This window comes from Podarcis liolepis (assembly GCF_965112155.1).
Source record: "Podarcis liolepis genome assembly, chromosome: Z".
NCBI lineage: Eukaryota > Metazoa > Chordata > Lepidosauria > Squamata > Lacertidae > Podarcis > Podarcis liolepis.
In genome coordinates, this window is record NC_139570.1 from 5,012,761 (window position 1) to 5,036,654 (window position 23,894).

At 43.1% G+C, this 23,894-nt stretch overlaps 1 long non-coding RNA gene across 1 annotated transcript; it reads left to right on the top strand.

Annotated features, from left to right (window-relative positions):
* Positions 1-16,721: 16,721 nt before the first annotated feature.
* LOC310697966 lies at positions 16,722-17,947 on the top strand. Its single transcript, XR_014521270.1, has 2 exons — positions 16,722-17,239; positions 17,533-17,947. It is a non-coding gene; the product is annotated as an uncharacterized lncRNA (long non-coding RNA).
* Positions 17,948-23,894: the final 5,947 nt, after the last annotated feature.

Below are 23,894 nucleotides of genomic sequence, written 5' to 3' on the forward strand. Positions count from 1 at the left end.
TCCAGAACGAATTAAGTTCTAAACCTGAGGTACCACTGTAGTGGATCTTATTCTAATTGCCCCAGCTAAGAACCTTGCAACCTAATTTCTAAATTTCAAATTTGGAGTAGGATGAGTCTTTCCCTGTTAGGAAGAATTGTAGCAATTAAAATGAATGCATTGTCAAAAATGTTGTTTCTCTTTCAGACAATACCGATAATAAGTAATGATGTGTGCTTCAAAAAATGGCAAATAGATATTTCCAAATTTGTCTGGAGCAGGAAAAGGCCAAGGATTAAAAACAAAATACTTACAGATATAAAAGAAAGAGGAGGCTTTTCTCTCCCAGACTTTAATTACGAAGCAGCAAGTCTTACTTAGATTCGGGACTGGATTAAATTAGAAAAGGAGGAGGCATTAGAGTTGGAGGGACACGATAACAGATTTGGTTGGCATGCGTATTTGTGGTATGGGAAGGGGAAAGTACATAAAGGATTTTACAATCATATAATAAGAAAGTCACTAATAAAAGTATGGGGGAAATATAAAGATTTATTAGAACAAAAAAATACCTTGGTGGTTATCTCCTATTGAAGCTTCATTACTTAAACTGTTAAGCAAGAAAGGAATTTGGCCTACATATAAAAGGTAAAGGTACCCCTGCCCGTACGGGCCAGTCGTGTCCAACTCTAGGGTTGCGTGCTCATCTCGCTCTAGAGGCCGTGAACCGGCGCCGTCCGAAGACACTTCCGGGTCACGTGACCAGCGTGACGAAGCTGCAGCTGGCGAGCCAGCACCAGCGCAGCACACGGAAACGCCGTTTACCTTCCCGCTATAAAGCGGTCCCTGTTTATCTACTTGCACTTAAGAGTGCTGTCAACTGCTAGGTGGGCAGGAGCTGGGACCGAACGACGGGAGCTCACCCCTCCGCGGGGATTCGAACCGCCGACCATATGATCGGCATATAGAGATCTATTAATAGAACAAGAAGGAAAACTAATATTGAAAGATTAAAAGAACATGTTCAGAGTTGGCTGCATCACAGACAACTAATTGAGATCTTTAAAGAGGACAATAAGAAAGGATTTAATTACACAATTTCTAGATTTCAAAAGGAAATTATAGAAGATAATTCCAAATTACTAAAGAAAGCGTATAGTATATTATTAGAATGGGAAACTAAAGATGAAGAAGTTAAATCAGTAATGATTAAATGGACACAAGATTTGGGGCATAATATACAATTTGAAGATTGGGAAAAATTATGGCAAGTGAATCTGAAATTCACGGATTGCATATTGTTGAAAGAGAACTACATGAAAATGATGTATAGATGGTATATTACACTGGTAAAAATGGGGAAAATGTATAAAACAGGATCAAATAATTGTTGGAAATGCAAAGAGAAGGAAGGCACTTTTTACCATATGTGGTGGGAATGTAGAGTTGTAAAGAATTTTTGGGAAATGATATATAATGAACTGAAAAAAATGTTTAAAATGGCATTTGTAAAAAAGCCAGAAGCCTTTTTGCTGGGTATTTCAGGTCAAGAACGGCCAAAAGAAAAATGGAAAATATTTATGTCTGCTACAACAGTGGCAAGAGTTTTGTTAGCACAAGGCTGGAAGACAGGAGAAGTACCAATGTAAGAACAATGCCAAGAAAAATTGATGAATTATGCAGAATTAGCAAAGTTAACAGACAAAGTACATGAAAAGGACAATAGTGCTTTTAAAAAAGATTGAGAACCTTTCACAACTTAGCTACAGAAACAAAAAAAAGAGATGGACTCATTGGCAGGTTTTGAATAAACATTCACAACTTTAAGCAGAATATGATGAAAGAACAACATGTATAGTTATTTAACATGCAGAAGATAACAAGTAATGAAATAAACCAGAAAGGGAAGATGAAGGAAGTCAATGGGAGGGTGGGGATTGTAAAATATGAAATTTGGATAATTGTATTTGCAATTTGTTATAACAAAGAAACCCAATAAAAATGTATTTTATTTTATTTTATTTTATATGAAAAAACCTTGCAACCTTTGCTGTCACCTGCTCATCTTGATCTCCCAAGAGAAAGGACACTGTGGCAGTGGCTGGGTGACACGGAATGGGCAATGAAAGAAGGGTGATAATCTTATTCCTCAAGTCTTTATAAAGAGTGCAGGCCAGAAGGGAATACGTCACCAATTCATTACTGCCACCTCCACAGGGATATAAGCGGTTTTTTGTATGGAATCTGTTGGAATCGTCCCTCAAGTACAGCCCAGGGCAATACATTCAATCTTGAAAAAGTAAAAGCGCATCTATATTTTAGAATTGTTTGGTTATACAGATAGGGTGGCAATGCTTGGTGTAAGGGCTGCCAACTTGAATAAAATATTTGGGCCCCCAAATAAGTCCTGCCCTGTATACTCGATCACGTGACACAGCACAAAAACACAATTTGAAAGGCAATGCCCATCAACTGGGGGGGGGGCAGCCCCCTCAGATACTTTATTGAGGGGTGCACAAGGGACCTCAGTCCCAGGGAATTGGCTCCTATCCTTGGCATCTCTGGGCCAGGACCAAGTGTAGGCCCACACTGAGTGCATTACAATAGTTGAGACGAGGTTAAAGGCAATTTTACCTAATTTGCACTTTCTGAAACAATCTGTGGACTGAAACACAGCTACTCTTTGAAATTTACTCCTTTATGATGGTCTGACTCACTACAAGTTATGGTTACCATTAGTTCTGATCCTGCCTGTGTGATCTCCAAAGATACAGTATGAATCCAACTCATAGCTAGTGATTGGGATTCTAGAATTGGAGAGTTGGAAGAGACCCTGCAATGCAGCTGGACTGTGCAGCTGTCCCATATGGGGATTGAACCTGCAACCTTGGCATTATCACCACTATGCTCTAACCAACTGAGCTATCCAGGCTAACTTAATGTGGCAAACCAAACAAAAACCTGCAAAGTTGACAGACTCAGTCCAAAGTTTTGGAACTGAGACCAGGCAAGGGTGTGCTTCCTTCCATGAGCTTGTGAGTTCCAACTGATGGTTCATATCTCAGTGGCAGAACATTTGCTTCACATGTAGTAGTGCTGGGAATGTCCCCTGGAATTTGAGCCCCTGGAGAGATGCTGCCAGTCAGTGCAGGCAATATTGAGCTAGATAAGCTGCTTCTGTGGACTGCAGCATCCCCATAGCTCCAGGCTTGAGAGAACCTGGAGCACAGTTCTGTGGCGAGTTGCCTGCCATTCTTAGGAGGACTTGGAACAGCCCTATTGATTGTGGCATGCAACATCCTGGCTGGGGAGGCGAGTGCTGACTGAGCGCCTGCCTTACCAAAAGAGCAGGAAACCAGCTTTTAATATGGTTTGCTTGGCCGACTCCCTTCATGCAATATTGAAAGGGCGCTTTCAGCAATGCATCACCAGCTTGGCTGTGGCCCATAATGGATTACTGATCTCTCTTAAATGCGACAACTTTGCTCCCATGTTCTATTATGCAGTGGCTCCTTCCCAAGCAGCTCAGGTTCACCAGTGGGCTTGGTTTAATTACAGGATGTGAGCGATGCCAAGTGCAAAGACTCTTTGGCACCAGGATATTCAGGCTGGGCCAACATAGTACTTGTTAATTTATTGATCCATTAATTTTAAGACTGGGCGGGGGAGGGGGGCAATATGTACAATACCAATTACTGGGCACTTTGCATTCCTAAAAGTAAATATATCTCGATCAAGTGAAACCCTGGCACACAGAATCGGTGTCTGGACATTTCCTCCACTCACCCACTTCCAATTATGGTGACTGTTTGCATTTAGTAATCCTATGGAAATGCCAAGGTTTTGTAACGTGATGCTCCGTTGAAGCGAAGGTACGGTTGCCATATGTCAAAAGTGAAAATCCTGACAGAAAAAAAATGGTTGGCAAAGTTTTTGAGCTATTTCAAAGGAAATTTGCCAAAATCTACACTTCCGACATGGGTTGCCATGCATCTGGAAAGTTGCCATTCCCACCTGCACACTGTTTCCTTCAGCCAAATCCCGGCAATGTCCAGAAAATTATGGACGTATGACATCCCTGTCTTAGGTAAACCCCCATATTCATACCAGTTAAAGCAGTATAATACCACTTCAAACTGTCATGTCTACTCCCAAAGAATTCTAGGAGGTTTAGTTTGTTTTGTGTGCTGAGAATTGTTAGGAGGCCCTTATGTCCCTTTTAGAGCAACAACTCTCTGAGCGGTTTAACAATCAACCCCTTTTCACAGGGAACTCTGGAAGTTGTTGCTCTGGGAGGGGGCTAGGGAGTCTCTTAAGAACTCTTGGCATCCTTCACAAAATGCAGTTCCCAGAATTCCATATCCTCCAACATTTATCCGATGAAAATAGGGGTGTCCTATTCCATAATGATGATGATTTTATTATTTATACCCCACCCATGTGACTGGGTTGCCCCAACCACTCTGGGCGGCCTCTAACATTTATTAAAATATAATATAATAGAAAAACTTCCCTATACAGGGCTGCCTTCAGGTTTAGAAGACAGCCCTGTCTTCTAAAGGTTGTATACGTCCTTATCTATTTGGTTCAGGAGTATCTCCATACTCTCCAACATTTCTTCAGTGAAAATAGGGACGTCCTAAGGCATGGGTAGGCAAACTGTGGCCCGGGGGCTGGATCCGGCCCAATCACCTTCTCAATCTGGCCTGTGGACAGTCTGGGAATCAACGTGTTTTTACATGAGTAGAATGTGTGCTTTTATTTAAAATGCATCTCTGGGTTATTTGTGGGGCATAGGAATTAGTTCACCCCCCCAAAAAAAATATATAGTCTGGCCCCCCACAAAGTCTGAGGGACAGTGGACCGGCCCCCTGCTGAAAAAGTTTGCTGACCCCTGTCCTAAGGAAAAGTGGGGCGTTCCTGGATCAAACCAGAAACCGGGACAGCTTCTGTATATTCAGGACTGTCCCTGGAAAATAGGGGCACTTGGAGGGTCTGGAATTCTTTTGAGGAAGCCACGGCTGTTTAAAGTGGTATCATAGTTTTGTAAATGTATGGCCTAAAATTTGTTGAAAGCTCCCTGTGCACAGAAGATTAGTATTTCAGGGAGAGAGTTAGGCTACAGCCCTTCTCCTTGACAGGACCTCTTCTCTGTGCAGGATGGGAACCATGAGCTAATGCCATTTAAACATGTATTTTCACCCATCTGCAATACAAAGTGTTGGGGTCTAAAGTGCTTCTTGGTGCACGCTGAATGTCATTGACTTTTTGCTTCACAGGACTGAGCCTTATTACAAACAAAATACTTGGCTGATATACTCTGGGGCCCAGATATAACTGCCCACCACATCATTAATTGGCCACAAACCTGAGGCATTGACTTCATGAGTATCTTGGCAATGTTCTTGTTTCTCCATAGCAGCCATAGCAATTATAGGGCAGGAACAGAGAGGGCTGCCCTCTATCTTTAGGCCAAGATACCGTGCTTTCTGAAGTGGACAAGATGGTAGCGCCACATTGCCAAATAGGGGCTATAGCTCAACAGCAGGGCATCTGCCTTGCATGCAGAAAGTCCCAGGTTCATTTCCTGGCATCTCCAGGGAGAAACTCTTGCCTGAAACCTTGCAAAGCCACTGCAACTCGGTGCAGAGATGGGCCAGTGGTCTGACGAAGTACGAGGCAGTTTCCTGTGTTCCTCTGATCAACGCTGATTAGGTCAGAGGCAAACTGAACTGGTGAAGCACTGAGTCAACACTAGAAATAAATAAAGAGGTAATGAAGTTGCAAATTTATTAGTAGATAAAAGAACCATAACTCAGTGGTAGGACATCTGCTTTGTATGCAGAAGGTCCCAGGTTCAGTCCCCAGCATCTTGAGATAAGACTGGGAGGGACCTCTGTCCAAAGAGCTCCTGCCAGTTAGACAATACTGAGCAAGATGGATCAATTAGGGCTGCCATACACCTGGATTTTCAAAGGCAAAATTGACATCTGGGGGGAATTTAGCAGCACTTTGTCATGGAAAATTGAAAAATCATGTTTTTTGTGTCCTGGATCAATCCTCTGACAGGCAGCTTCCTAAATTCCTGTATAAAAACTGACCAGACTGGAGGATGACTCTTACTTCAGTACTGGTGATGAGGCAGCATTATCTAATGTGCCTAGGAGCATGAAGGTATCTTAAGGGATGTTGGCAGGCTGAATGGCACCCGCTTTTCCTGCCTTAAAGGGTGGCCTTTAAGTCACAGTCTCCCCCCTCAAGTCATAGGTATTGGGCATATCCATTTCATAAAACTTCCTTCCCTTCCACGCCCCAAACCTGAGTGCTGATTCCACCCTGTTTATTCACAACACATAAATGTATGGCGTGGGGTGTGGAAGGGAGAACTGAGAATAATATGCTAATAAGTGTGTTTGTTAGTACGTACATGTGTGCAAGTAAGGGGGGATGGAGATTAGTATGCTCAAAGGCAAAATTGACACTGGTCTTTTCCAGTATGAACACAGTGAAGTTGTGAGAAACTTACATCCCTCCTCCCCACCGGCCTTTATCACCTCTATTTATAAAAGGGAGCTTAATGTATGATAGCAATAAAACCATGATGCTAGCAAAACAAGCCAGATTCTCTCCCCCCCCCCCCCCTGCTCTCAGTCTGTGAAAAGTGCGTGGGCTGAGGTCTGCTGCATTGCCGAAAGGGGTTTGTTTCTCCTCTTTCATTTTGCTCATTATGTTCCCTCGATTGTCTCAAAATACCCCATTAAGGGATCAGCACTGCTTCTTGCAACTTTTTTTTAAAAAATAAATGTTCTGAGCCATCTAGGATTTGGGGTGGTTGGTAACTCAGATGGGGAATAAGCAAGAAAGCTCGTCAAAAATTAAAAGTGTATAGAAACAAGGAGAGCCATCAGAAAAAGCTCTATTCTAAATTGCTTGTTTCCTCCCAATAAGAGGGTAGTTTGTAAAGGATTGGAATAACCTAATAATGGATAAGATTTCCTTGCAGCTAAATAGGATGTCAAATATTCTGATCACTTCTTAGAAAAATGGCACACATTCTTAGCATACATAGAGTCAGCAAAAAATATTTTGCTTTATGCTTCTTTGTTGTACACCTCACTGTTTCACTGTCAAATATCCAACTCTCTTTCTGCCAATGATTGCAGGTATTAATCAGTCATACGTTCATAAGATTCTGGGTTCAGTCTTCCCATCCCCAAGTAAGGCTGGGGGAGACCCCTATCAGGGTAGACAATATTGAACTAGATGGACAAATGGTTTGACTCAGTATTAAGCTTCCTGTTTTCCATGGCTTGTAAGTAGGGGATGGAGGGGAAAAAATGATTCAGTTCAGATTTAAAAGCAAAACTATTTTTCCTACACTCTCACACTTCCCAAAACAAAATGTGAATTGAAACACAGCCATCTTCCAAATGTTCCATTTCTTTGAATTTTGCAATGCAATTCTCCAGCCCAGCAATGTGCACATAAATTCACATACTAGTAGAGTTAAAATGCATTATATCAGAGGGAAGGTTAGGAAATTTGCACAAGGCTGTTGGATTTTTCTGAGGATTCGCAGACTGACATGGAAATGTGGGCAATGGAACTTAGTATTGGGAAAAAGAGAAACGTAGAAAATCCAAAATTGGAAATTTGTTCCTCCCTAATTGTAAACAAGCGGACGTTGCATGGCTGTCCCATTGTCCCCATTGCATTTTTTGTATTGTATTTGTTAAAGTGAGCAAAAATAATATAGTAGAATTTAAAAACAAAACAGGAGCAGGGTTTCATCAGAACCATGTTATATTCAGTTACATGTGGCACCATGAGATTTGGTTGTGTCCCACAAGGCCGAAGGCATTTTGCATTGGGCAGCGGATCTTTTGCACCTTCCCCCCTTGTTTTAAACTTTTTAATTTTGTTAACAACTTTGCTTACGGGGTAGGTGGGTGTGTGTGGGACCACAGCATGTCCCTGCATCTTAATTTGTCCAGACAAATTTGTTCCATGGGCGTGTTCCCTGAGGTTGTTTTTTTTTTAATCACCTAGCAATGCTCTTCCTAGCCTCTAACACCCCTATTGTCTTCCAAAAAATCTCGGTCTGAGTTCTGCACATCTGCAAATGTGTTTCTGGAGGCCTTGCTCTGTCTCTTGCACACGTTTTTCATTTACTCTGCTTGTCGTCCACAATTTAAAAGTCAATGAGTTGTTCTTTTGGTTTGAAGGTGTATATTTGGCGAAATGCAATTGCCTGGCAATATGCTGCCACAGCTCAAAATAGAAAACAGACACTGATGTTTGTTAAATAGGATGTGTATTGCATGGTGCCTCTTGCATTCCTGCACTTGCATGTACATTGTTAAATAGTGGGTAGACATAGCAGACGACACAGTGATTTCTCCAGAGCAGCTCTTTATTTGTAAGCTGGAACAGAACTGAACAGCAAACAGTTCAGCCGGCCTGCTTTTATAGGCAGCCGGCTGTCAACACTGTAGCAACAACAACCCAGGGTTTCCCGCCTAAAGTAACTGACACGGACCTGAGTGAAAACTGTATACACGATACCCCTGGTGGACAGGGTGATAACTTCAATACATAACATACATCCTGGTTAGAAATCTCCCCTCTCCCCCCCAAAAGAGCTCATGTATTTACATCAGCAGTTAGGAACTGCTCCCTGCCAAGGGCTTCATTTCCTTTGGAGAAAGTGGTGAAGGCTGCATGCCAGTGGTAGACAGGGCCTAAGCCCAAAGTGGATATGACCAAAACACATTCACACAGTCCCCCCCACCCCCAAAATCCACAGTGCCTGAGAGACTGCTTTTCCTGTTCTGTTCCTGTTTGGCTTGGCTCAGCCCCTCCTCAATTAAACATGCTCTCTTAAACATGATGGAGGTGTCTTTTTTGCATTGGCGGGAGCTGATGTGAGGAGCATGCCTGTGCCATTTTCTGGTCCTGGCTCTTTCTTTGTTCTTTTAAATGTGGCAGCCATTTTGTGCTGTATGCCATGCCCCCAAAGCAGTGGCGTAGCGTGGGTTGTCAGCACCCGGGGCAAGGCAAGTAATTTGCGCCCCCTAACCCGTGGATTTTAGAGAGCTGCGAGTGCGAGCGCCCACCCCCAGATGTTGCGCCCGGTGCGACCAGCCTCCCCTGCACCCCCACGCTACGCCACTGCCCCAAAGCCGCCATGCTATGTTAGGCAATGACCTCATGGCAGCCATTTTGTGACTGGTACCCACAGTGCTTTCTTAAAATTCTAAATGTGTCCACTGACCAATAAAAATATAAACCCAGTCCTCTCATATTGGCATTGCTTTTTAAAAGCACCACTGCCTATTTTTGAGTTATGGGGTTCCCATTGCTGGTTTTCCAGGACATCTGTCCAATTTCTGAAAAATAACCCAGGACGCCATTTTCGGAGGTGAATTCCATGACATGTCCTGGAAAAATCAGCACCCCACAAAGGGAGAGTGGTTTTCTGGGAACAAGTAGCAGAAAATGGGGGCCATTGGAGCATCTGGGGTCAGGCCCTGCCTCTCCATGCGCTGTTGTTGGGAAATGGAATTCCCCAGCAAACCTCATTGCGTTGCTTTTTACTCAAACCCCTGTTTTGCTTCACTGATTGCCATTTAGAGTAGTCTTTTTTGAACACCTGCTCTCCATGAAGGTTCAATTCTAAGGCTCAGTCTGCACATGCCAACATTTCTCCGATGAAAATAGAGACATCCCATTCCATAATGATAATTTTACTGTTTATACCCCACACATCTTTCTGGGTTGCCCCAGTCATTCTGGGTGGCTTCCAACATATATAAAAACATAATTAAACATTTAGCATTAAAAAAAAAACCTTCCCTATACAGGATTGCCTTCAGACAGCTTGAGGGTAGGATAACTTCATACCCTCCAACATTTCTCCAATGAAAATAGGGACATCCTAAGGAAAAGCAGGATATTCTGGGATCAAAACAGAAATTGAGATGTCTTCTCTAAATCAGGGACATCCTTAGAAAATAAAGTCACTTGGAGGGTCTGAATGAAGTGGTATAGTCCTCCTGAGACAATAAAATGTACTGGATCTTACATCATAGTCCTTTCAAGAGGGGCTGGTACCCCACAGCAGTGCTGGCAGCCTTCAGCCAGCCTGCCCAGGATGGATCTCAGCTCCTCTTCCTCCCTTCATCCCAGCAACACTGCTCCCCTCCAGCAGTTACTCTGGCAACCTTCCAAATCCTGGGGCAAGGGGGAAAGAGTTCTCTTGTATTTTTAAAGTCCCTCAATTGTTCTTTTGATAATCATAGCTCAGCCAGGTTGTTTTGAATAAGGAATTCCTTTGCAGCTTGCATTCTCCCTTCATATCACATCACAAATAACCAAAATCCTAGCATTTATTAATTTCTAGGGTTTAAGGGGGACCCTCTAAATCTATCTATATATTTATATGCATATAATAAACAAACATTATATATCTCCAGAACACACTCACTCTCTCACACATAAACACACTCTGTTACACAAACTCTTGCAACACACACATATATACACATACCCTCTCACAGGCACATGTTTTTCTCACACACAAGCACAAACTCTCACACACACCCTTACACACACACTGAGAGAGAGAGAGAGAGAGAGAGAGAGAGAGAGAGAGAGCTATTAGCTACAAATATCTTTGTCTTTTTCTCCCCACAACCCTCAATGCTAAAATCAACCTGGTGAAAAGATTATTAATTTCAGTCAGGGAAATGATAGTGCAGAATGGGGGGTTCATATCTGACGGTCATAGCCCGGAGATGCAGTTTTTGTCATGCAACCCTTGGTAAGCAAAGAAGAAGACATCAGCAGACCAAATCACAGGCTTCCCACATCATGTCTGTTGTGGCCTAGGTGGGAGATTATATCTCTGGATGATGCCCTAGTGAACAGCAAAGGGAAAACTTTTTCTCCTCTATGCACCTGTTTTTGCTTTGTTTCTGCTTTCCATGAGCTTCTATACACGGGAAAGCATTAAAAAAAAAGTACACTATACATCTGAAAGGATGCTGTGGCCTAATTTTGCCATGAGTGTAGAAGGGGGATGGGGAAGTTATTTGACTCCAGCTCCCATCAGCCTCAGCGTGGCCAGTGGCTATGGATGATGGCAGTTGTAGTCCAGAAATACCTGGAGAGACACAAGTTTTCCACCCCTCTTGTATACCAAGTCCCACACACACCAAATGTGACTATTGTTAGCAAATGCACTTGAACAATGCAGATGGAATCCAGATGGTATAATGTTCTACTGCAGAAACCAAACAAAAACAGTGCATCATCTGAGTTCAGGCCTTGTACAGAGCAGGCAGAGGCAGACTGAAGCAGCTGCCTTGGGTGGCAGAATCCAGTGGGGTGCTGCCACTGCGGTTGCCCCACTTGCCCCTGCCCCTGCTGCTAGGGTCACACAGTGGAGGTGGCTTTTTCCAGTGAGATCTCAGGAGAGTTCCATGAGATCTCGCTGGAAGTCACTGCACAACCCCAGTAAGTGAGGCTTCGGCAAAAGGCTGCAGCCACAATGGGGCAAGGCAGCAACTTTCCATTTTGCCTCATGTAGTGCAATGGGCACTCATGAGAGCGGGAAGTCATTCAACAAAACTAGGCTTGCCATATGTCAGGAAAATTCCTGATCTGTTCTGTTTTTTTGCTGAAATGGCAAAATATCAGGGAAAACCTGGATGTATGACAACACAATGGAAAAAGCACTGGAAGCAGCTCCAAAAGCTTAAAATCACTATATTTTGTGGGGAGGCTCAACAACTTGGGGGAGGCTTTTTTGAAATATGGCAACCCTAAACAAAACGTACAGAAGAAAAACTCCCTGAGAACTTCACAGCCAATCAGAGCATGTGCTACTTCAGTAAACACCATGTCTGGTGTCTACCTGGTTGCTAAACAACACCTCCACCCACCCCCCACTGGGCTAGTTGACTTTAACTCCAACAGAACTAACCCTTAAATTGCAAATTGAATGATCCCTACTGTTGCCCTTCCAACAACGGTAAAGCTGTTTCATGACTTCAGGCAGCATGTGGCAACTCACAAAAACAACACACACACACACACAAAAACAATAAAAATCCATGCACACAGGAGGCTAGCATGCTTTATTCCCAATGTGCCAATAATTTAACTTGATTATTTTTGGAAATATTCCGGGGAAGGGAGTTTGATAAATATGCTTGTATGTCTCCCCTTTCGCAAATCCACAACCAGCACACACACACACACACACACACACACACACACACACACACAGGCAATCCAACAGGTTTTCTGATTATTCCCCCCAACTCACATACCGCCAATTACATTTGCCTAAAAATAAAACCTCCAATCAAAACCCGACCTCTTATGTAATTAGCTAGGCTGCCTGCCTTTCCTCTCCCACAGAATGCCAAATGAAACCAAAGGGTCTGTGATGCTCATTTAAAGTGAAAGGAGCAGGCACAAAATCTTTTTTGGCCCTGAGTGTGCTCAGCTACTCCATGTTTGCAGCCCGGTTGAGCCTCAAAACTAGTCATAGCTCAAGGAAAGGAAATGACCTCTCCTGGCATCTGTTAGGGAAGGATCTTAGCTCAGTGATAGAAGGTCCTTGGTTCATTCCCCAGCATTTCCAGGTAGGGATGAAAGGGATTCCAGTATGAATAATACTAATACTAATACTAAAAAATACCCTGCCCATCTGGTTGGGTTTTCCTAGCCACTGTGGGCAGCTTCCAGCACATAAGGGGAGAAGAGTGGGGGACGATGACATAGTTTTCAGTACACAGCCAAATCACACCTGGCGACCAAAGAGGAAAGGAAGTTAATTTAAATACTGAATTTTGCGTTAGCAGTTGCACTACTTTAGTACATTGGGCAGCAGACAGACACTGTGTCCTGTGTCTCCGTTTCCCACAGGGAAAACTGTCCCCTCCTTGTCAGTCAGTGTGGACAATACTGAGTTAGATAGCTGAATGATCTGACTTAGTATAAGGCAGCTTTCATTTTTCCTAATAGTTTTTGCTCCCATTAGATTAAGAAATAAAGGAGAAGCTTGAAGATGGGGAGGCTGAAAACACAAAAGCAAGAAAGAGTCTGTTTGACTGCGTGCTGGTCATCAATGGCAGGCAAATTAGACATGGCTCCACAGAGATGGAAGAAGGGAACATATGACATACCTTTAATGTGCGTCATGCTCCTGATCCCAATATGGCAGCTTTCCACAAATAATAGCCCAGTTTGTGGGCTGAAGACCTTCCTGTCTAGCCCATGGGACACTCCCCAAGGCTTTTGCTTGATTCAGATGTGTCCTTGGGTGTTTCCAGACCGGGATTCAATCACATTCCAGCAAATTCAGGTTCTTCTGGAAAGTGGCAGGAAAATGCACTAGAAAATGTGGGATGACGATTGCTTGATGCAATATTGTCTAACCTGGTTGCAAACTTTTGTGCAAACAAATCAGGTTGGTTGGATGCTCAGCAAAAGGACCACCTGGAAGCAACTCTTGACGACCTGGAAGCAAAAGGACCACCTGGAAGCAACTCCTCTCACTTGCCTGGATGGAGGAGGGAGAGAGGTGTACATGACAGAGGATGAGTGTAGAAACCTCCAACTTCTGTGTTGCAAACTTGAGAGTTGCCTCTGTTGTTCTAACCACTTTTGCCTCTGCAGCCCCGTCATTGGCAAGTGGCCCCAAGAAAGTCATTTTGAAGAGGGTTCTCTACACCAACAGCAGCTAAAAATACAGGAGAGCTGTTTGTGTCTTTCCAGCTTTCCTGTCCCTATACCTGGAAGGCTTCCTTGCTCCCAGGCTTAATACCATTAATGATTCACCCTCTCTCAATGCTGATGTTACCTCAAAACTGTTACTTAGTGGACAGTATCTGTGCCCTCACTGGTGCTGAGCAAGCCATGCACCTTCCCATTCCCTCCAGAGCCACCCCATTTTGCAACTCAGAGATCAGGCAGCAGAGAGGGAACTTGCATGCAAAACGGTTTTAGTCCAAAAGAAAAATGTGAGTAGGCTGCCTGTCAGTGTCACACACAGACACACATGCAAACACACTGACACTGCCTTGAGCCTGCACTATAGCTGAAGTCAAAATGACCTGGAACTCCTGCCCATTTTGCCTGCACCAAGGCTTGTCAGTTTCAGCTCCTATGTAGTCCCCCTTTTTCCGGTTGGCACTTATGTGTACATGCGCCATCCAGACACACTGAATTCAGTATGACCTCTAAAACACAACCCAGATTCCTACCTTCCCTTTCTCTTTTAGCTTAGGATCACATCCACACCAAGCATTTAAAGCACATGGCTTCTCCTGAAGATTCCTGGGAACTGTTAAGGGAGCTGGGAATTACAGCTCTGTGAAGGGTAGACTGCAGTTCCCAGGATTATTCTTGAGACAGTGTGAAGAATGTGCTTTAAATGTGCTTTGACTGTATGTTGTGGGTGTGACCTAGGACATGGGTGGGGAGCCTCCGTTCTGGTGGCCAAATGTGACCCTCGGTACCTTTCTGACTGCACCTTGGTCCCTAAATTGCCTCCCAGTACATTTCCGAGCATTTCTGTGTTGGTGCTGACCTTTAAAGCCCTAAATGGCCTCGGTCCAGTATACCTGAAGGAGCGTCTCCACTCCCATTGTTATGCCCGGACGCTGAGGTCCAGCGCCGAGGGCCTTCTGGCAGTTCCCTCACTGCAAGAAGCAAAGTTACAGGGAACCAGGCAAAGGGCTTTCTAGGTAGTGGCACCCGCCCTGTGGAATGCCCTCCCATCAGATATCAAGGAAATAAACAACTATCTAACTTTTAGAAGACATCTGAAGGTGGCCCTGTTTAGGGAAGTTTTTAATGTTTGACATTTTATCGAGTTTTTAGTATTCTGTTGGGAGCCACCTAGAGTGGCTGGGGAAACCCAGCCAGATGGGTGGGGTATAAATATTATCAGTTATTATTATTATTGCTTCCTTGTCACTTAACTGATAACTTTTTAAATGCCCCAGTTTTTCTGTCTCTCTGTCTTTCCAACCAAGTTATCCAACCAAGCCATGTATTTTCCATAAAACAAAAATCAGATGTTTTCTTACCTAACTCGCTATAAAATTTCCTGTTCATAGACTTTGTAACGCCAGCTCAGGGCTTTTGAATGCACATTTGTTTTCCACCTTCCCTGCTATCACCACCCTAGGCAGTCAGCTGGAAAAAGAACAGACTTATTTATTGGGAGAGAAACATGCTCAGAAAGATTTTTTATTTTTTTTAGATAACCCTTACACATCTGTTTCTACAGAAACCGCTCCCCTAGTGTCCTTTCAGAATTGCCAGTCACATGGGGCTCAGAGTAGAGCCCATCCCAGTGCCAAAATTGAAGCAAAATAACAGCAAAGATTAGGGAATGCTTGAAAGAATATATCTCTCTCTCTGGGTAGTATTTGTTAGCATCTTCATTTACTAAAGGCTTTTTTAAGCCTGCTTTTTGACCTGCGTGAGTCTACAAAGCTTGCAAAAACCAAAAGCAAAGCTTTAGACTATAGCTGCCTCTTCCTCACTTCTCCAGACAATCTCGGGTCCTCCAGACTGGGAGATGTTTTCTGTGGGTGTTTCCTGCATTATGTTGTTGATGGACAGTCCACACACATTATTCCTCTTTATAAGTTGTCCTGCAATGCTTCCCTAAGGGCATCACTTTAGCGCTGCCTGAAGCAGCAATCTTGTACTACAATGCAACAAAACCAGACCAAACAACAACACCTTAGAACATTTCCATGGATGTAGCCAGTGGGGGGCAGTGGGGGCAGCAACCCCTCCCCTAAATCAAGTAAATAAATAAAAATACTTAAGTAAAAGTATAAATAATCAGAATATTTGAAATTAAAATGCTTTGTGAGGTCAGTTGGATGATGTCACGGAGCATTCTAGCGACACAACTGGCAACTCGACTGAGCGATAGGTGAGGCCTCTGTGAACTGACCAGTCTCGTCACAGGTAGCTCAGTTCTGGAACAGGACAGGTGGGTGTCCCGCCCCCCGCCCCAACAACATACCGTATTGTTCACTCTGTAGGACGCACTTTCCCCCCTCCAAAATTAAGGGGAAATGTGTGTGCGTCCTATGGAGCGAATGCAGGCTCCTTGGCTTCAGCGATAGCAACGCGAAGCCTCTGAAGCGCAGAGGGAGCGCTCCCAGTCCCACCAGGAGATGCTGGGGACTGAACCTGATGCCTTCTGCATGCTAAGCAGTTGTTCTACCACTGAGCTATGGCCCTAGCTCACAATATTGCTGTCAGGATAAAATGGAGAAGGTGGAGGCTGAAGTGTGTATGCTCTGTGGAGGAAAGGTGGGATAGAAGTATAAGAAGGAATAAAGTATGGAAACTAGCCTCTAAGTGAATAAACTACAGTATATTTTTAACTTACTCTCCTAATAATTTGTATATAAATTATAAAAGTGGTATATAAATTTTGTTAAATAAAAAAAGAGGAAATGTTCACACTTTCAAACAGTATGTTATGCCTGAGCCTTCATTGCTGAAACTCCCAACAGCATTTTCATGCTCACAAACACCTGATGAAGGAACCATTGTGACATAACCCATTCAAGCAGAGTGAAGGGGCAACAGGCTGTCAACAGTGGCAGTAGTTGGGGGCTCCCATCTATTAAAAAGCCACAGAAAGTCTTTTCATACTGCCTGAGGAATTAATCCCTTCTTTAGCGTTCATAATCGATTTAACAGGACTGGAGCTAACATTTGCTTGGATTTGGCACCATTGATAGGGAACTGCCTGCTGCGTCCTCCGCTTTGAAGTCACCCTGGTCTTTGGGCCTCCAGCACCTTCTTCAGCATGTCCAACCCATCTAAGAGGCGTATGATACTGGTGTTCCACTGGATTAGGAAGAAGCCCCTGACAGAGAAGCCGTGCTGTACCATCTCGGCCAGACCTTCTGCCTCTGCACCGGCTTGCAACACTCCTCACATTTCACCCTACTTCACGAGGAGCAAGACACAACCCGCTCCGCTCAGGAGGTCCAGCAGGCGCAAGGTGCTGCGATTGCCGAATCTCACCGACCCCAAGTTTTTAAGATCTGTCATCGGCAGCGTTGGCCGGAAGAGAGCCCGCAGGCGTGGCAAGCAAAAGATGCCCACCAGCATTTAAGATATGAAAAGCTACTGGATTTAATCAGGAAGTTATGAGACATGCACTGATTGGAAGCGAAGCTGTATATGGGCCCTGAACCTTCTGCAGGTGCAGATTACGTAGGCTTCCTTTTAAATGCCATCTGAATCAAGTTTGTCCCCCATCCCTATTGGTAGCTATGTGGAGGGTTCCTATCACTTCTTCCTGCCTCCCTCTCCACTCCAGTGTATCTTTTAACATGAACCAAAGAAGCAGACAAAAGGCAAATGTTTTCCTCTCAGCTCTGTTCCCACTGGAGTCCACTGGTCTCCTCCTTCTGTCACAGGCTCATCCCCCTGATCTCTCCCAGGTACCAGACGCTTTGCAACCAGAAGTTTAGTGATCCTTCCACTTAGTTCCAGATTTGGCAAGTAGGCCATGTATGCCTTCCAGATCTTGAGAAGAGGCCTGCCATCTTCCACGCTTTGATGCTGAGTGTCACAGAGGTGTTCCATAAAGGCTTCCCTTTTACAGATGGTGACTGCATTTCTCTCCCCGCCTGGCTTTCATTTCCTCTAAAGCTGCACCGCTACTGCAAAGCACATCAGCTAATGAAGCTTCTGACACTTCTAGGTCTCAGGGGGATTCCCCCTCCCCCCAATTTTATTTTGCAGGATAAGACGTGATTAAGGTTGTTAAGCAGACTTTTTCCTGATGCACCACCCACTGGGATGCCTCAGTTTTCAGACTCTGATGCCATCCTAGAGTGGGGGTTTGCCATATTCTTATGGATCTGAGTCACACAAGGGTTTGTGCATTTAAACTTTGGTGTCACTACATCTTGGTGTACGATACGATAGACTGAGGGGTGTAATTAGAGTCTCAGAAAACTGTATAGCTGGAAGCAGGGGTGCCAACTTGAATAATCAGCCCATCGGCCCCTAGGAATTGGCTTCTGTGGCTAGAAGGGACCTCAAAGGCAATTTAGTTCCATCCCCCACCAATGCAGGAATATTCTGCTGATATTTCTTCACTTAGTTTTGGGGCTCCCAGACTGTCACTATTTTCCGGTGGGATTCACTCACACACTGTCAAAATGTTGGTTGCGCAATCAAAGATGATTAGGAGCTCTTGCTCTACAAACCTGCCACCCCAAAAGATTGGAGATTTTGCAATAAGAAACACACTGTGAAAATATACTGTCAAGTTTGGGATAACACTAGCTTTGATGCAGCTCTGTCTAGCCTCCCCTCAAAAAATATGCGAGTGAGTTCTCATTAAATAGCCCACATTGTCTTAACTCCCCACAAACAAATCAGAATGAATGCTCAATAAGCTGGTCATCTGGGAAGACTGTTAGTAGCTAATCAGTAAGTTAGCACAATTATTACTCCTTAAGCAATCTGGATTTAGTCGATTTTGGACTGACAACTAGGTATCAAATTTATAACCTATCATTTTTCCTAGAAGAGAGTCCAGGGTGGCTAGCAAGCAAGCAAGCAAGCAAGCAAACAACACATCATAAAAACAGTCAAACCAGCATGACAGTAATTGAGTCCTCCAGTACAAAATGTCACAATTGACTATGTTCCAAGGACTTGGACAAATTGGAAGATCTTAACACCTTGTATGGTCATGTGTGAACTTCCTGACTTCCCTTTGGAGGTAGGGGAAGCTTCATAAATGGACCACTATGAATTCTGTGTCTCTGTGATGTTTCCTGTTCCTCCCTGCCATATGCAGCACAATTTCCATTCTGCTGCAGTTCTTCTGCCCAAAAGCAATGTTTTGTTTTTTAACATATAGTTTTTGATTTGCTTTTTTATCATATCAATTCATTCATTCATTCATTCATCAACGCATACTGTGTTACAGTCATACACAGGATGATAATAATAATAAAAAACATAAATATAAGACATATATACAGTGGTACCTCGGTTTATGAACTTAATGGTTCCGGAAGTCACTTCTTAAACCGACACCATTCTTAAACCGAGGCACGCTTTCTCTAATGAGGCCTCCCTCAGCCGGTGCCCTTCCACCGTTCAGATTCCGTTCTTATACACCAAGGTAAAGTTCACTAACTGGAACACTACTTCCTTTTTTGCAGAGTTTGTAAACTGAATCGTTCTTAAACTAGACTGTTCTTAAACCAAGGTACCACTGTATATGAATATTAATGGAATCATAATTTTCCCCTCCAATTTATTTGACTCTTATAAACCTTAACTTTTGCTCCCCTTCCACTCTGTCCGTGGTTTCCTATCTGCTATCTTTTCAACTGTGTTTCTTACTCTAGTAAGTTGTTTTCATTACCTTACATTATCCCATGTTGTAACCTTTACTGCTAAGTATTTTTTGTGAGCCTGATACGATTATTTTCTTGTTATAATATTTTTCCATATATTCTATATGTAATGTCCAGTCTTCTTTTTAAATTCTTATCATTTTTAGTTCTTAATCTATTTGTCATGCTGGTAAGTTCTATATATTATAATATTTTAAGGTGCCACTCTTCTCGTGATGGTACTGCATCTGTTCTCCACTTTTGTGGTACCAGAATTCAGGCAGCTGTAGTTATATATATCCATAGAATAATTAGATTTTTGGGGATTTCTGTTGTTAGTATTCCCAGAAGGAAAGTTTCTGGGTTTTTTTTTTTGGGGGGGGGGGACATTCTAAAAAATTTCTTAAGCTTGTTATATATCATCTCCCAAAATTATTTTATTACTCTACAAGACCACCATGAATGGTAAAATGTGACGGTTGTTTCTTTGCACTTCCAACATAGGTCACTTTTTGATCTAAATATTTTGGCTAGTTTACTTGGTGTCAAATACCATATGTGGATCATTTTTAAGTAGTTCTTTTTTTAAAGCGTAACTAGCAGTGAATTTTAAATTTGTTTTCCACAATTGTTCCCACAAATTCAAATCAATATGATGACCCACATCTTGTGCCCATTTGATCATAGATGATTTCACAAGTTCTTCTTTCGTTTCCCAGTCAAGTAATATCCTATACATTTCAGATAATTTTTTAACTCTAGAACTTAATATTTCTTTTTTGAATTCTGATGGTTTTTCTGCAAATCCCAATTTCTTATCTACCTTAGATTTTGAATTGATTTGGTGATAGTTTAGCCAGTCCGATACATATTCTTTAACCTCTTCATTTTCCCCATTTTTGGCTCTCCTTCCGAAAAGTCTAACAATTCATTATAGGTTCCCCAGTTGTCACTCATATTCATTTTTTTCCTGGTCTCTGCTTCTTTTGGGGATAGACACCTTGGTGTTTTGTTCTCTAATATATATATATTTATTTTCCCCATACCCTAATTAAGTTTTTTCTAATAACATGGTTGGCAAAACTTTTACGTATTCCAGCTTTGTTGTACCAAACATCAGTGTGCCAGCCATATTTGCCAAAAACAAAGTTCTTTGTCGCAGTGTCCACTGTGGTGAAATTGTGTAACTAATGCCAGTAATTATGCAAATGACATAACTTACATTGTCATTCCAGTGTTGATTTCAATGCAACAGAAGCGCAATGCAAACGGAAGGAAAGCACAATCAATTGCTGCAGATTGAAAGCAGCAGCAGCAGCAAATTCTGATTTTATTTGCTGGCTTGATTTCTGTTCTGGATGTGAAAGAAATAAGCAAACAACAGCATTTTCTTCTTCCATTTCTGCTTTGATCAGATATCTCTGGTACCTCAGTGACACCATCCCCTTTACCATTCGCCCTGATGAGACCATATAATCCAGCATCCTGTTATCACAGATGCTTATGGGAAGGCCACCCTCAGGACTTAAGTGTGAGAGCACTCTCCCTACAGTAGCTGGCATTTTTAGGGACATATTGCCTCTGAAAATGGAGTTAGAAAATAGACATCATGGATTTCCTTCTAGTATGAACCCTTTGGTTCAGGCTCAAGTGGAGTTTGGGGTAAGAGAAAACCATTTTGCTCCATCATCTATAGGTAGGACAGGTGCTTTTTCTCTGTCACTTTTCACATTTATTTATGTCCTGCTATGAAAGCTGGTTTAGGCTATGGGTAAACAAGGCAGTGTCCAGTTAAAAAAAAGAAGAGTTGGCAACTCTAATCCAGCATGAAGGTTGTGTGGTTGAAGCACTCCTTAGAATGTCCTGCCCTACCTTGATCTCTGCTGATATTTACAGTAGTCTTTGCTCTGCTCATACACCAGGGCTGGGCAGATATACATTAAGATACAATATATGCAGCATACTGACAAAGGTTTCTGACTCTTAATTGCTTAATGAGGGCAAACAAAAAGACTCACCTCAGCTCTGAGTTAAGCAGTTAGAATCCCCAGTCTGCAGAAAGTCAGATAGGAGATTTGTATCTGCATATGCCAGGAAGGGCAGTATCTCAGTGGCAGAGCATCTGCTTGCAAGCAGAAATTCTGAGGTTCAGTCCTCGCTGGCAACTCCGCATAGGGCTAGGAGAGACTCCTGCTGAAACCCTGGAGACCTGTTGCCTGCAAGTCAGTGTTGACAAGTGCTAGTCTAGATGGAACAATGGTCCGAGTCTGCATAAAGGCAGATCGTTATGTTCTTATGTCTCATGGGATGTCATTGGTAATTTGCACTGCCCTCAGAGCCACCATTTGGGTTCTGTTTGTGGACATTGTGCAGACCTAGAGTTGGTGAGGTACATTGGTTAGACTGTTGGACTAGGACTTGGTTCAGAACCACTACTCAGCCATGAAGCTCCTTGGGTGACCTCGAGGAAATCACTGCCTCTCAGCAGGGAGGATAAAATGGGGTGTGGGGTCACACGTGCTTGAGCTCCTTGGAGGAAAGGTGAGGTTTAAATGAAAAGACAAATAGAGAAAACAAAATAGATTGCACAAACCTTAATACAGCCCATTCTTCATGTTCCCAAGTGTGCTGCAATGCTCACCAGCCCACAACAATTCCTGCTGAAAACTACAGGCTCAGATTTCATTAAAAAAAGAATAATAATGAGAAAAGAGTTGTTCCCTGGAAGTTAAAATCCTTTGCCCTAAAATGGCAACCTCCCTTTCTTTCTAAGTCTATGTGGTTATGCAGGAGGAAGCACTTTGTGCATGCTCAGAGGCATTGCCACATTTTGCCCACAGAAACTTGGATCAGACACTCTCAAGAGAGGAGGGTTGCTCCAGAGACTTTTCTGTGTTTTCACTTCTGATAGAAGCAATTGGTGGGGATGTGGGATGATGAATCACGACTGCATTCTGTTGAGGACTGGACTGGTTTTGACAGGCAGGCACTGATGTGTTTTGCAGACTGTATCTGATGCTAATGCTCGGCCACAAGGAGCAACCCACTACACTGCCGTTCCGGTGTCTGAGCACAATCCCTTTTCAACACGAGACCTGCTCTAATCCACCCTGGGATTTGGCTGTGTCTCTAAGCAACAGCAAAAATGGATTTGCCTATGTTTTGTATCCATAGGCTTGTATCCCCACACCTCAATGGTACAGTAGCCTCAGACGCCACTGTTATGCTCTCTGCCTTAATCAGAAGTGTGGAAGATCAGAATCTTTCCCCTCATTCTTTTGTTAACCTCTAGGTAATCCTCCCCAACATTATGACTGCTGAAGAGAAGGAGAGAGGCCATGCAAAAATAAAACAAAACATAGTTTTCTCTTGCAATTTGAGCATGCAGTTTTAACATGTATAATGGACTGGATTTAAATTCTACTCAGAGTAGACCCATTGAAAGTTAATCATGCCCATCATGGAAGGGTGAGAGGGGTATGTGTTATCAGTTTGCTTTTTCTTGTTTTTCTTATGAGTTTTGTGTTCTCATTTTTATGTTGTGAACTGCTCTGTAATCTTCGGATGAAGTGCAGTATACAAATGTAATAGATACTCCTGCTACTACTAATAATCTCAATGAGTCTGCTCTGAGTAGGACTAACCATAGGTATTACCCAGTGGTTCTAAGATTGCCTATTTTATTTATATTTATATCTTGTTTTTCACAGTTGTGCTAATTGGTATTTTAAAATGAGTATCTTGAGTGATCCTTTGTAAACCACTTAGAGGTTTTGGTGATCAAGTAAGCAGTATGCAAATGTTGTTCAATAAAACAAAGCAAAACAAAATACCCCAAAGTAAGCAGGCAGGCAGTGTGTCTTCCTTCCAAGGATGTCACTATATTCAACCTGTGTGTTCTTCCATGCAGTGACATGGATGGTGGTGACCTCCAAGCACTCTGAATATGCTCAGAGGCAACTGGAAGAGAGTTCTGAGGGCATATGTGGTACAGAAATGGAGGAAATTATTAGTCTTAAACCGTATTGAATTGCTGCATCGACGCAGTGTGGCCAAACCCTGTAAGATGTGCACTGTTTAGCACCATCTTTGGAGATGAGCCCTTTAGCCTGTTTGTGTCCTGACTGGAAGCTTCAGGTCAGATTCAGGCCATGGAAAGCCATGTTCTACCTCTACTGTTGGAGGCAGTATGATTGAATACCAGGTGCGGATAACGCTGTTGCACCCAAGACCTGCTTATGGACTTCCCATGATATTGGCCACTGTGGGAACAGGATGGTGGTTTAGATGAGCCATTGGTCTGCTGCAGCAGGCTTCTCATTGGCTTGTATGTCCTTCATGCCTAGATGCCATTAATGTGAACTACCCCTTAAGAGCATAGGCACCAGCTTTACACCAGGTGTGACTACCTATTTAGCTCCGATCTAGCAGCAGCTGCCCAGAGCATCAGAGAAATGTATTTCCCATCACTGCCAATGAGAGCTGAGCCATTCC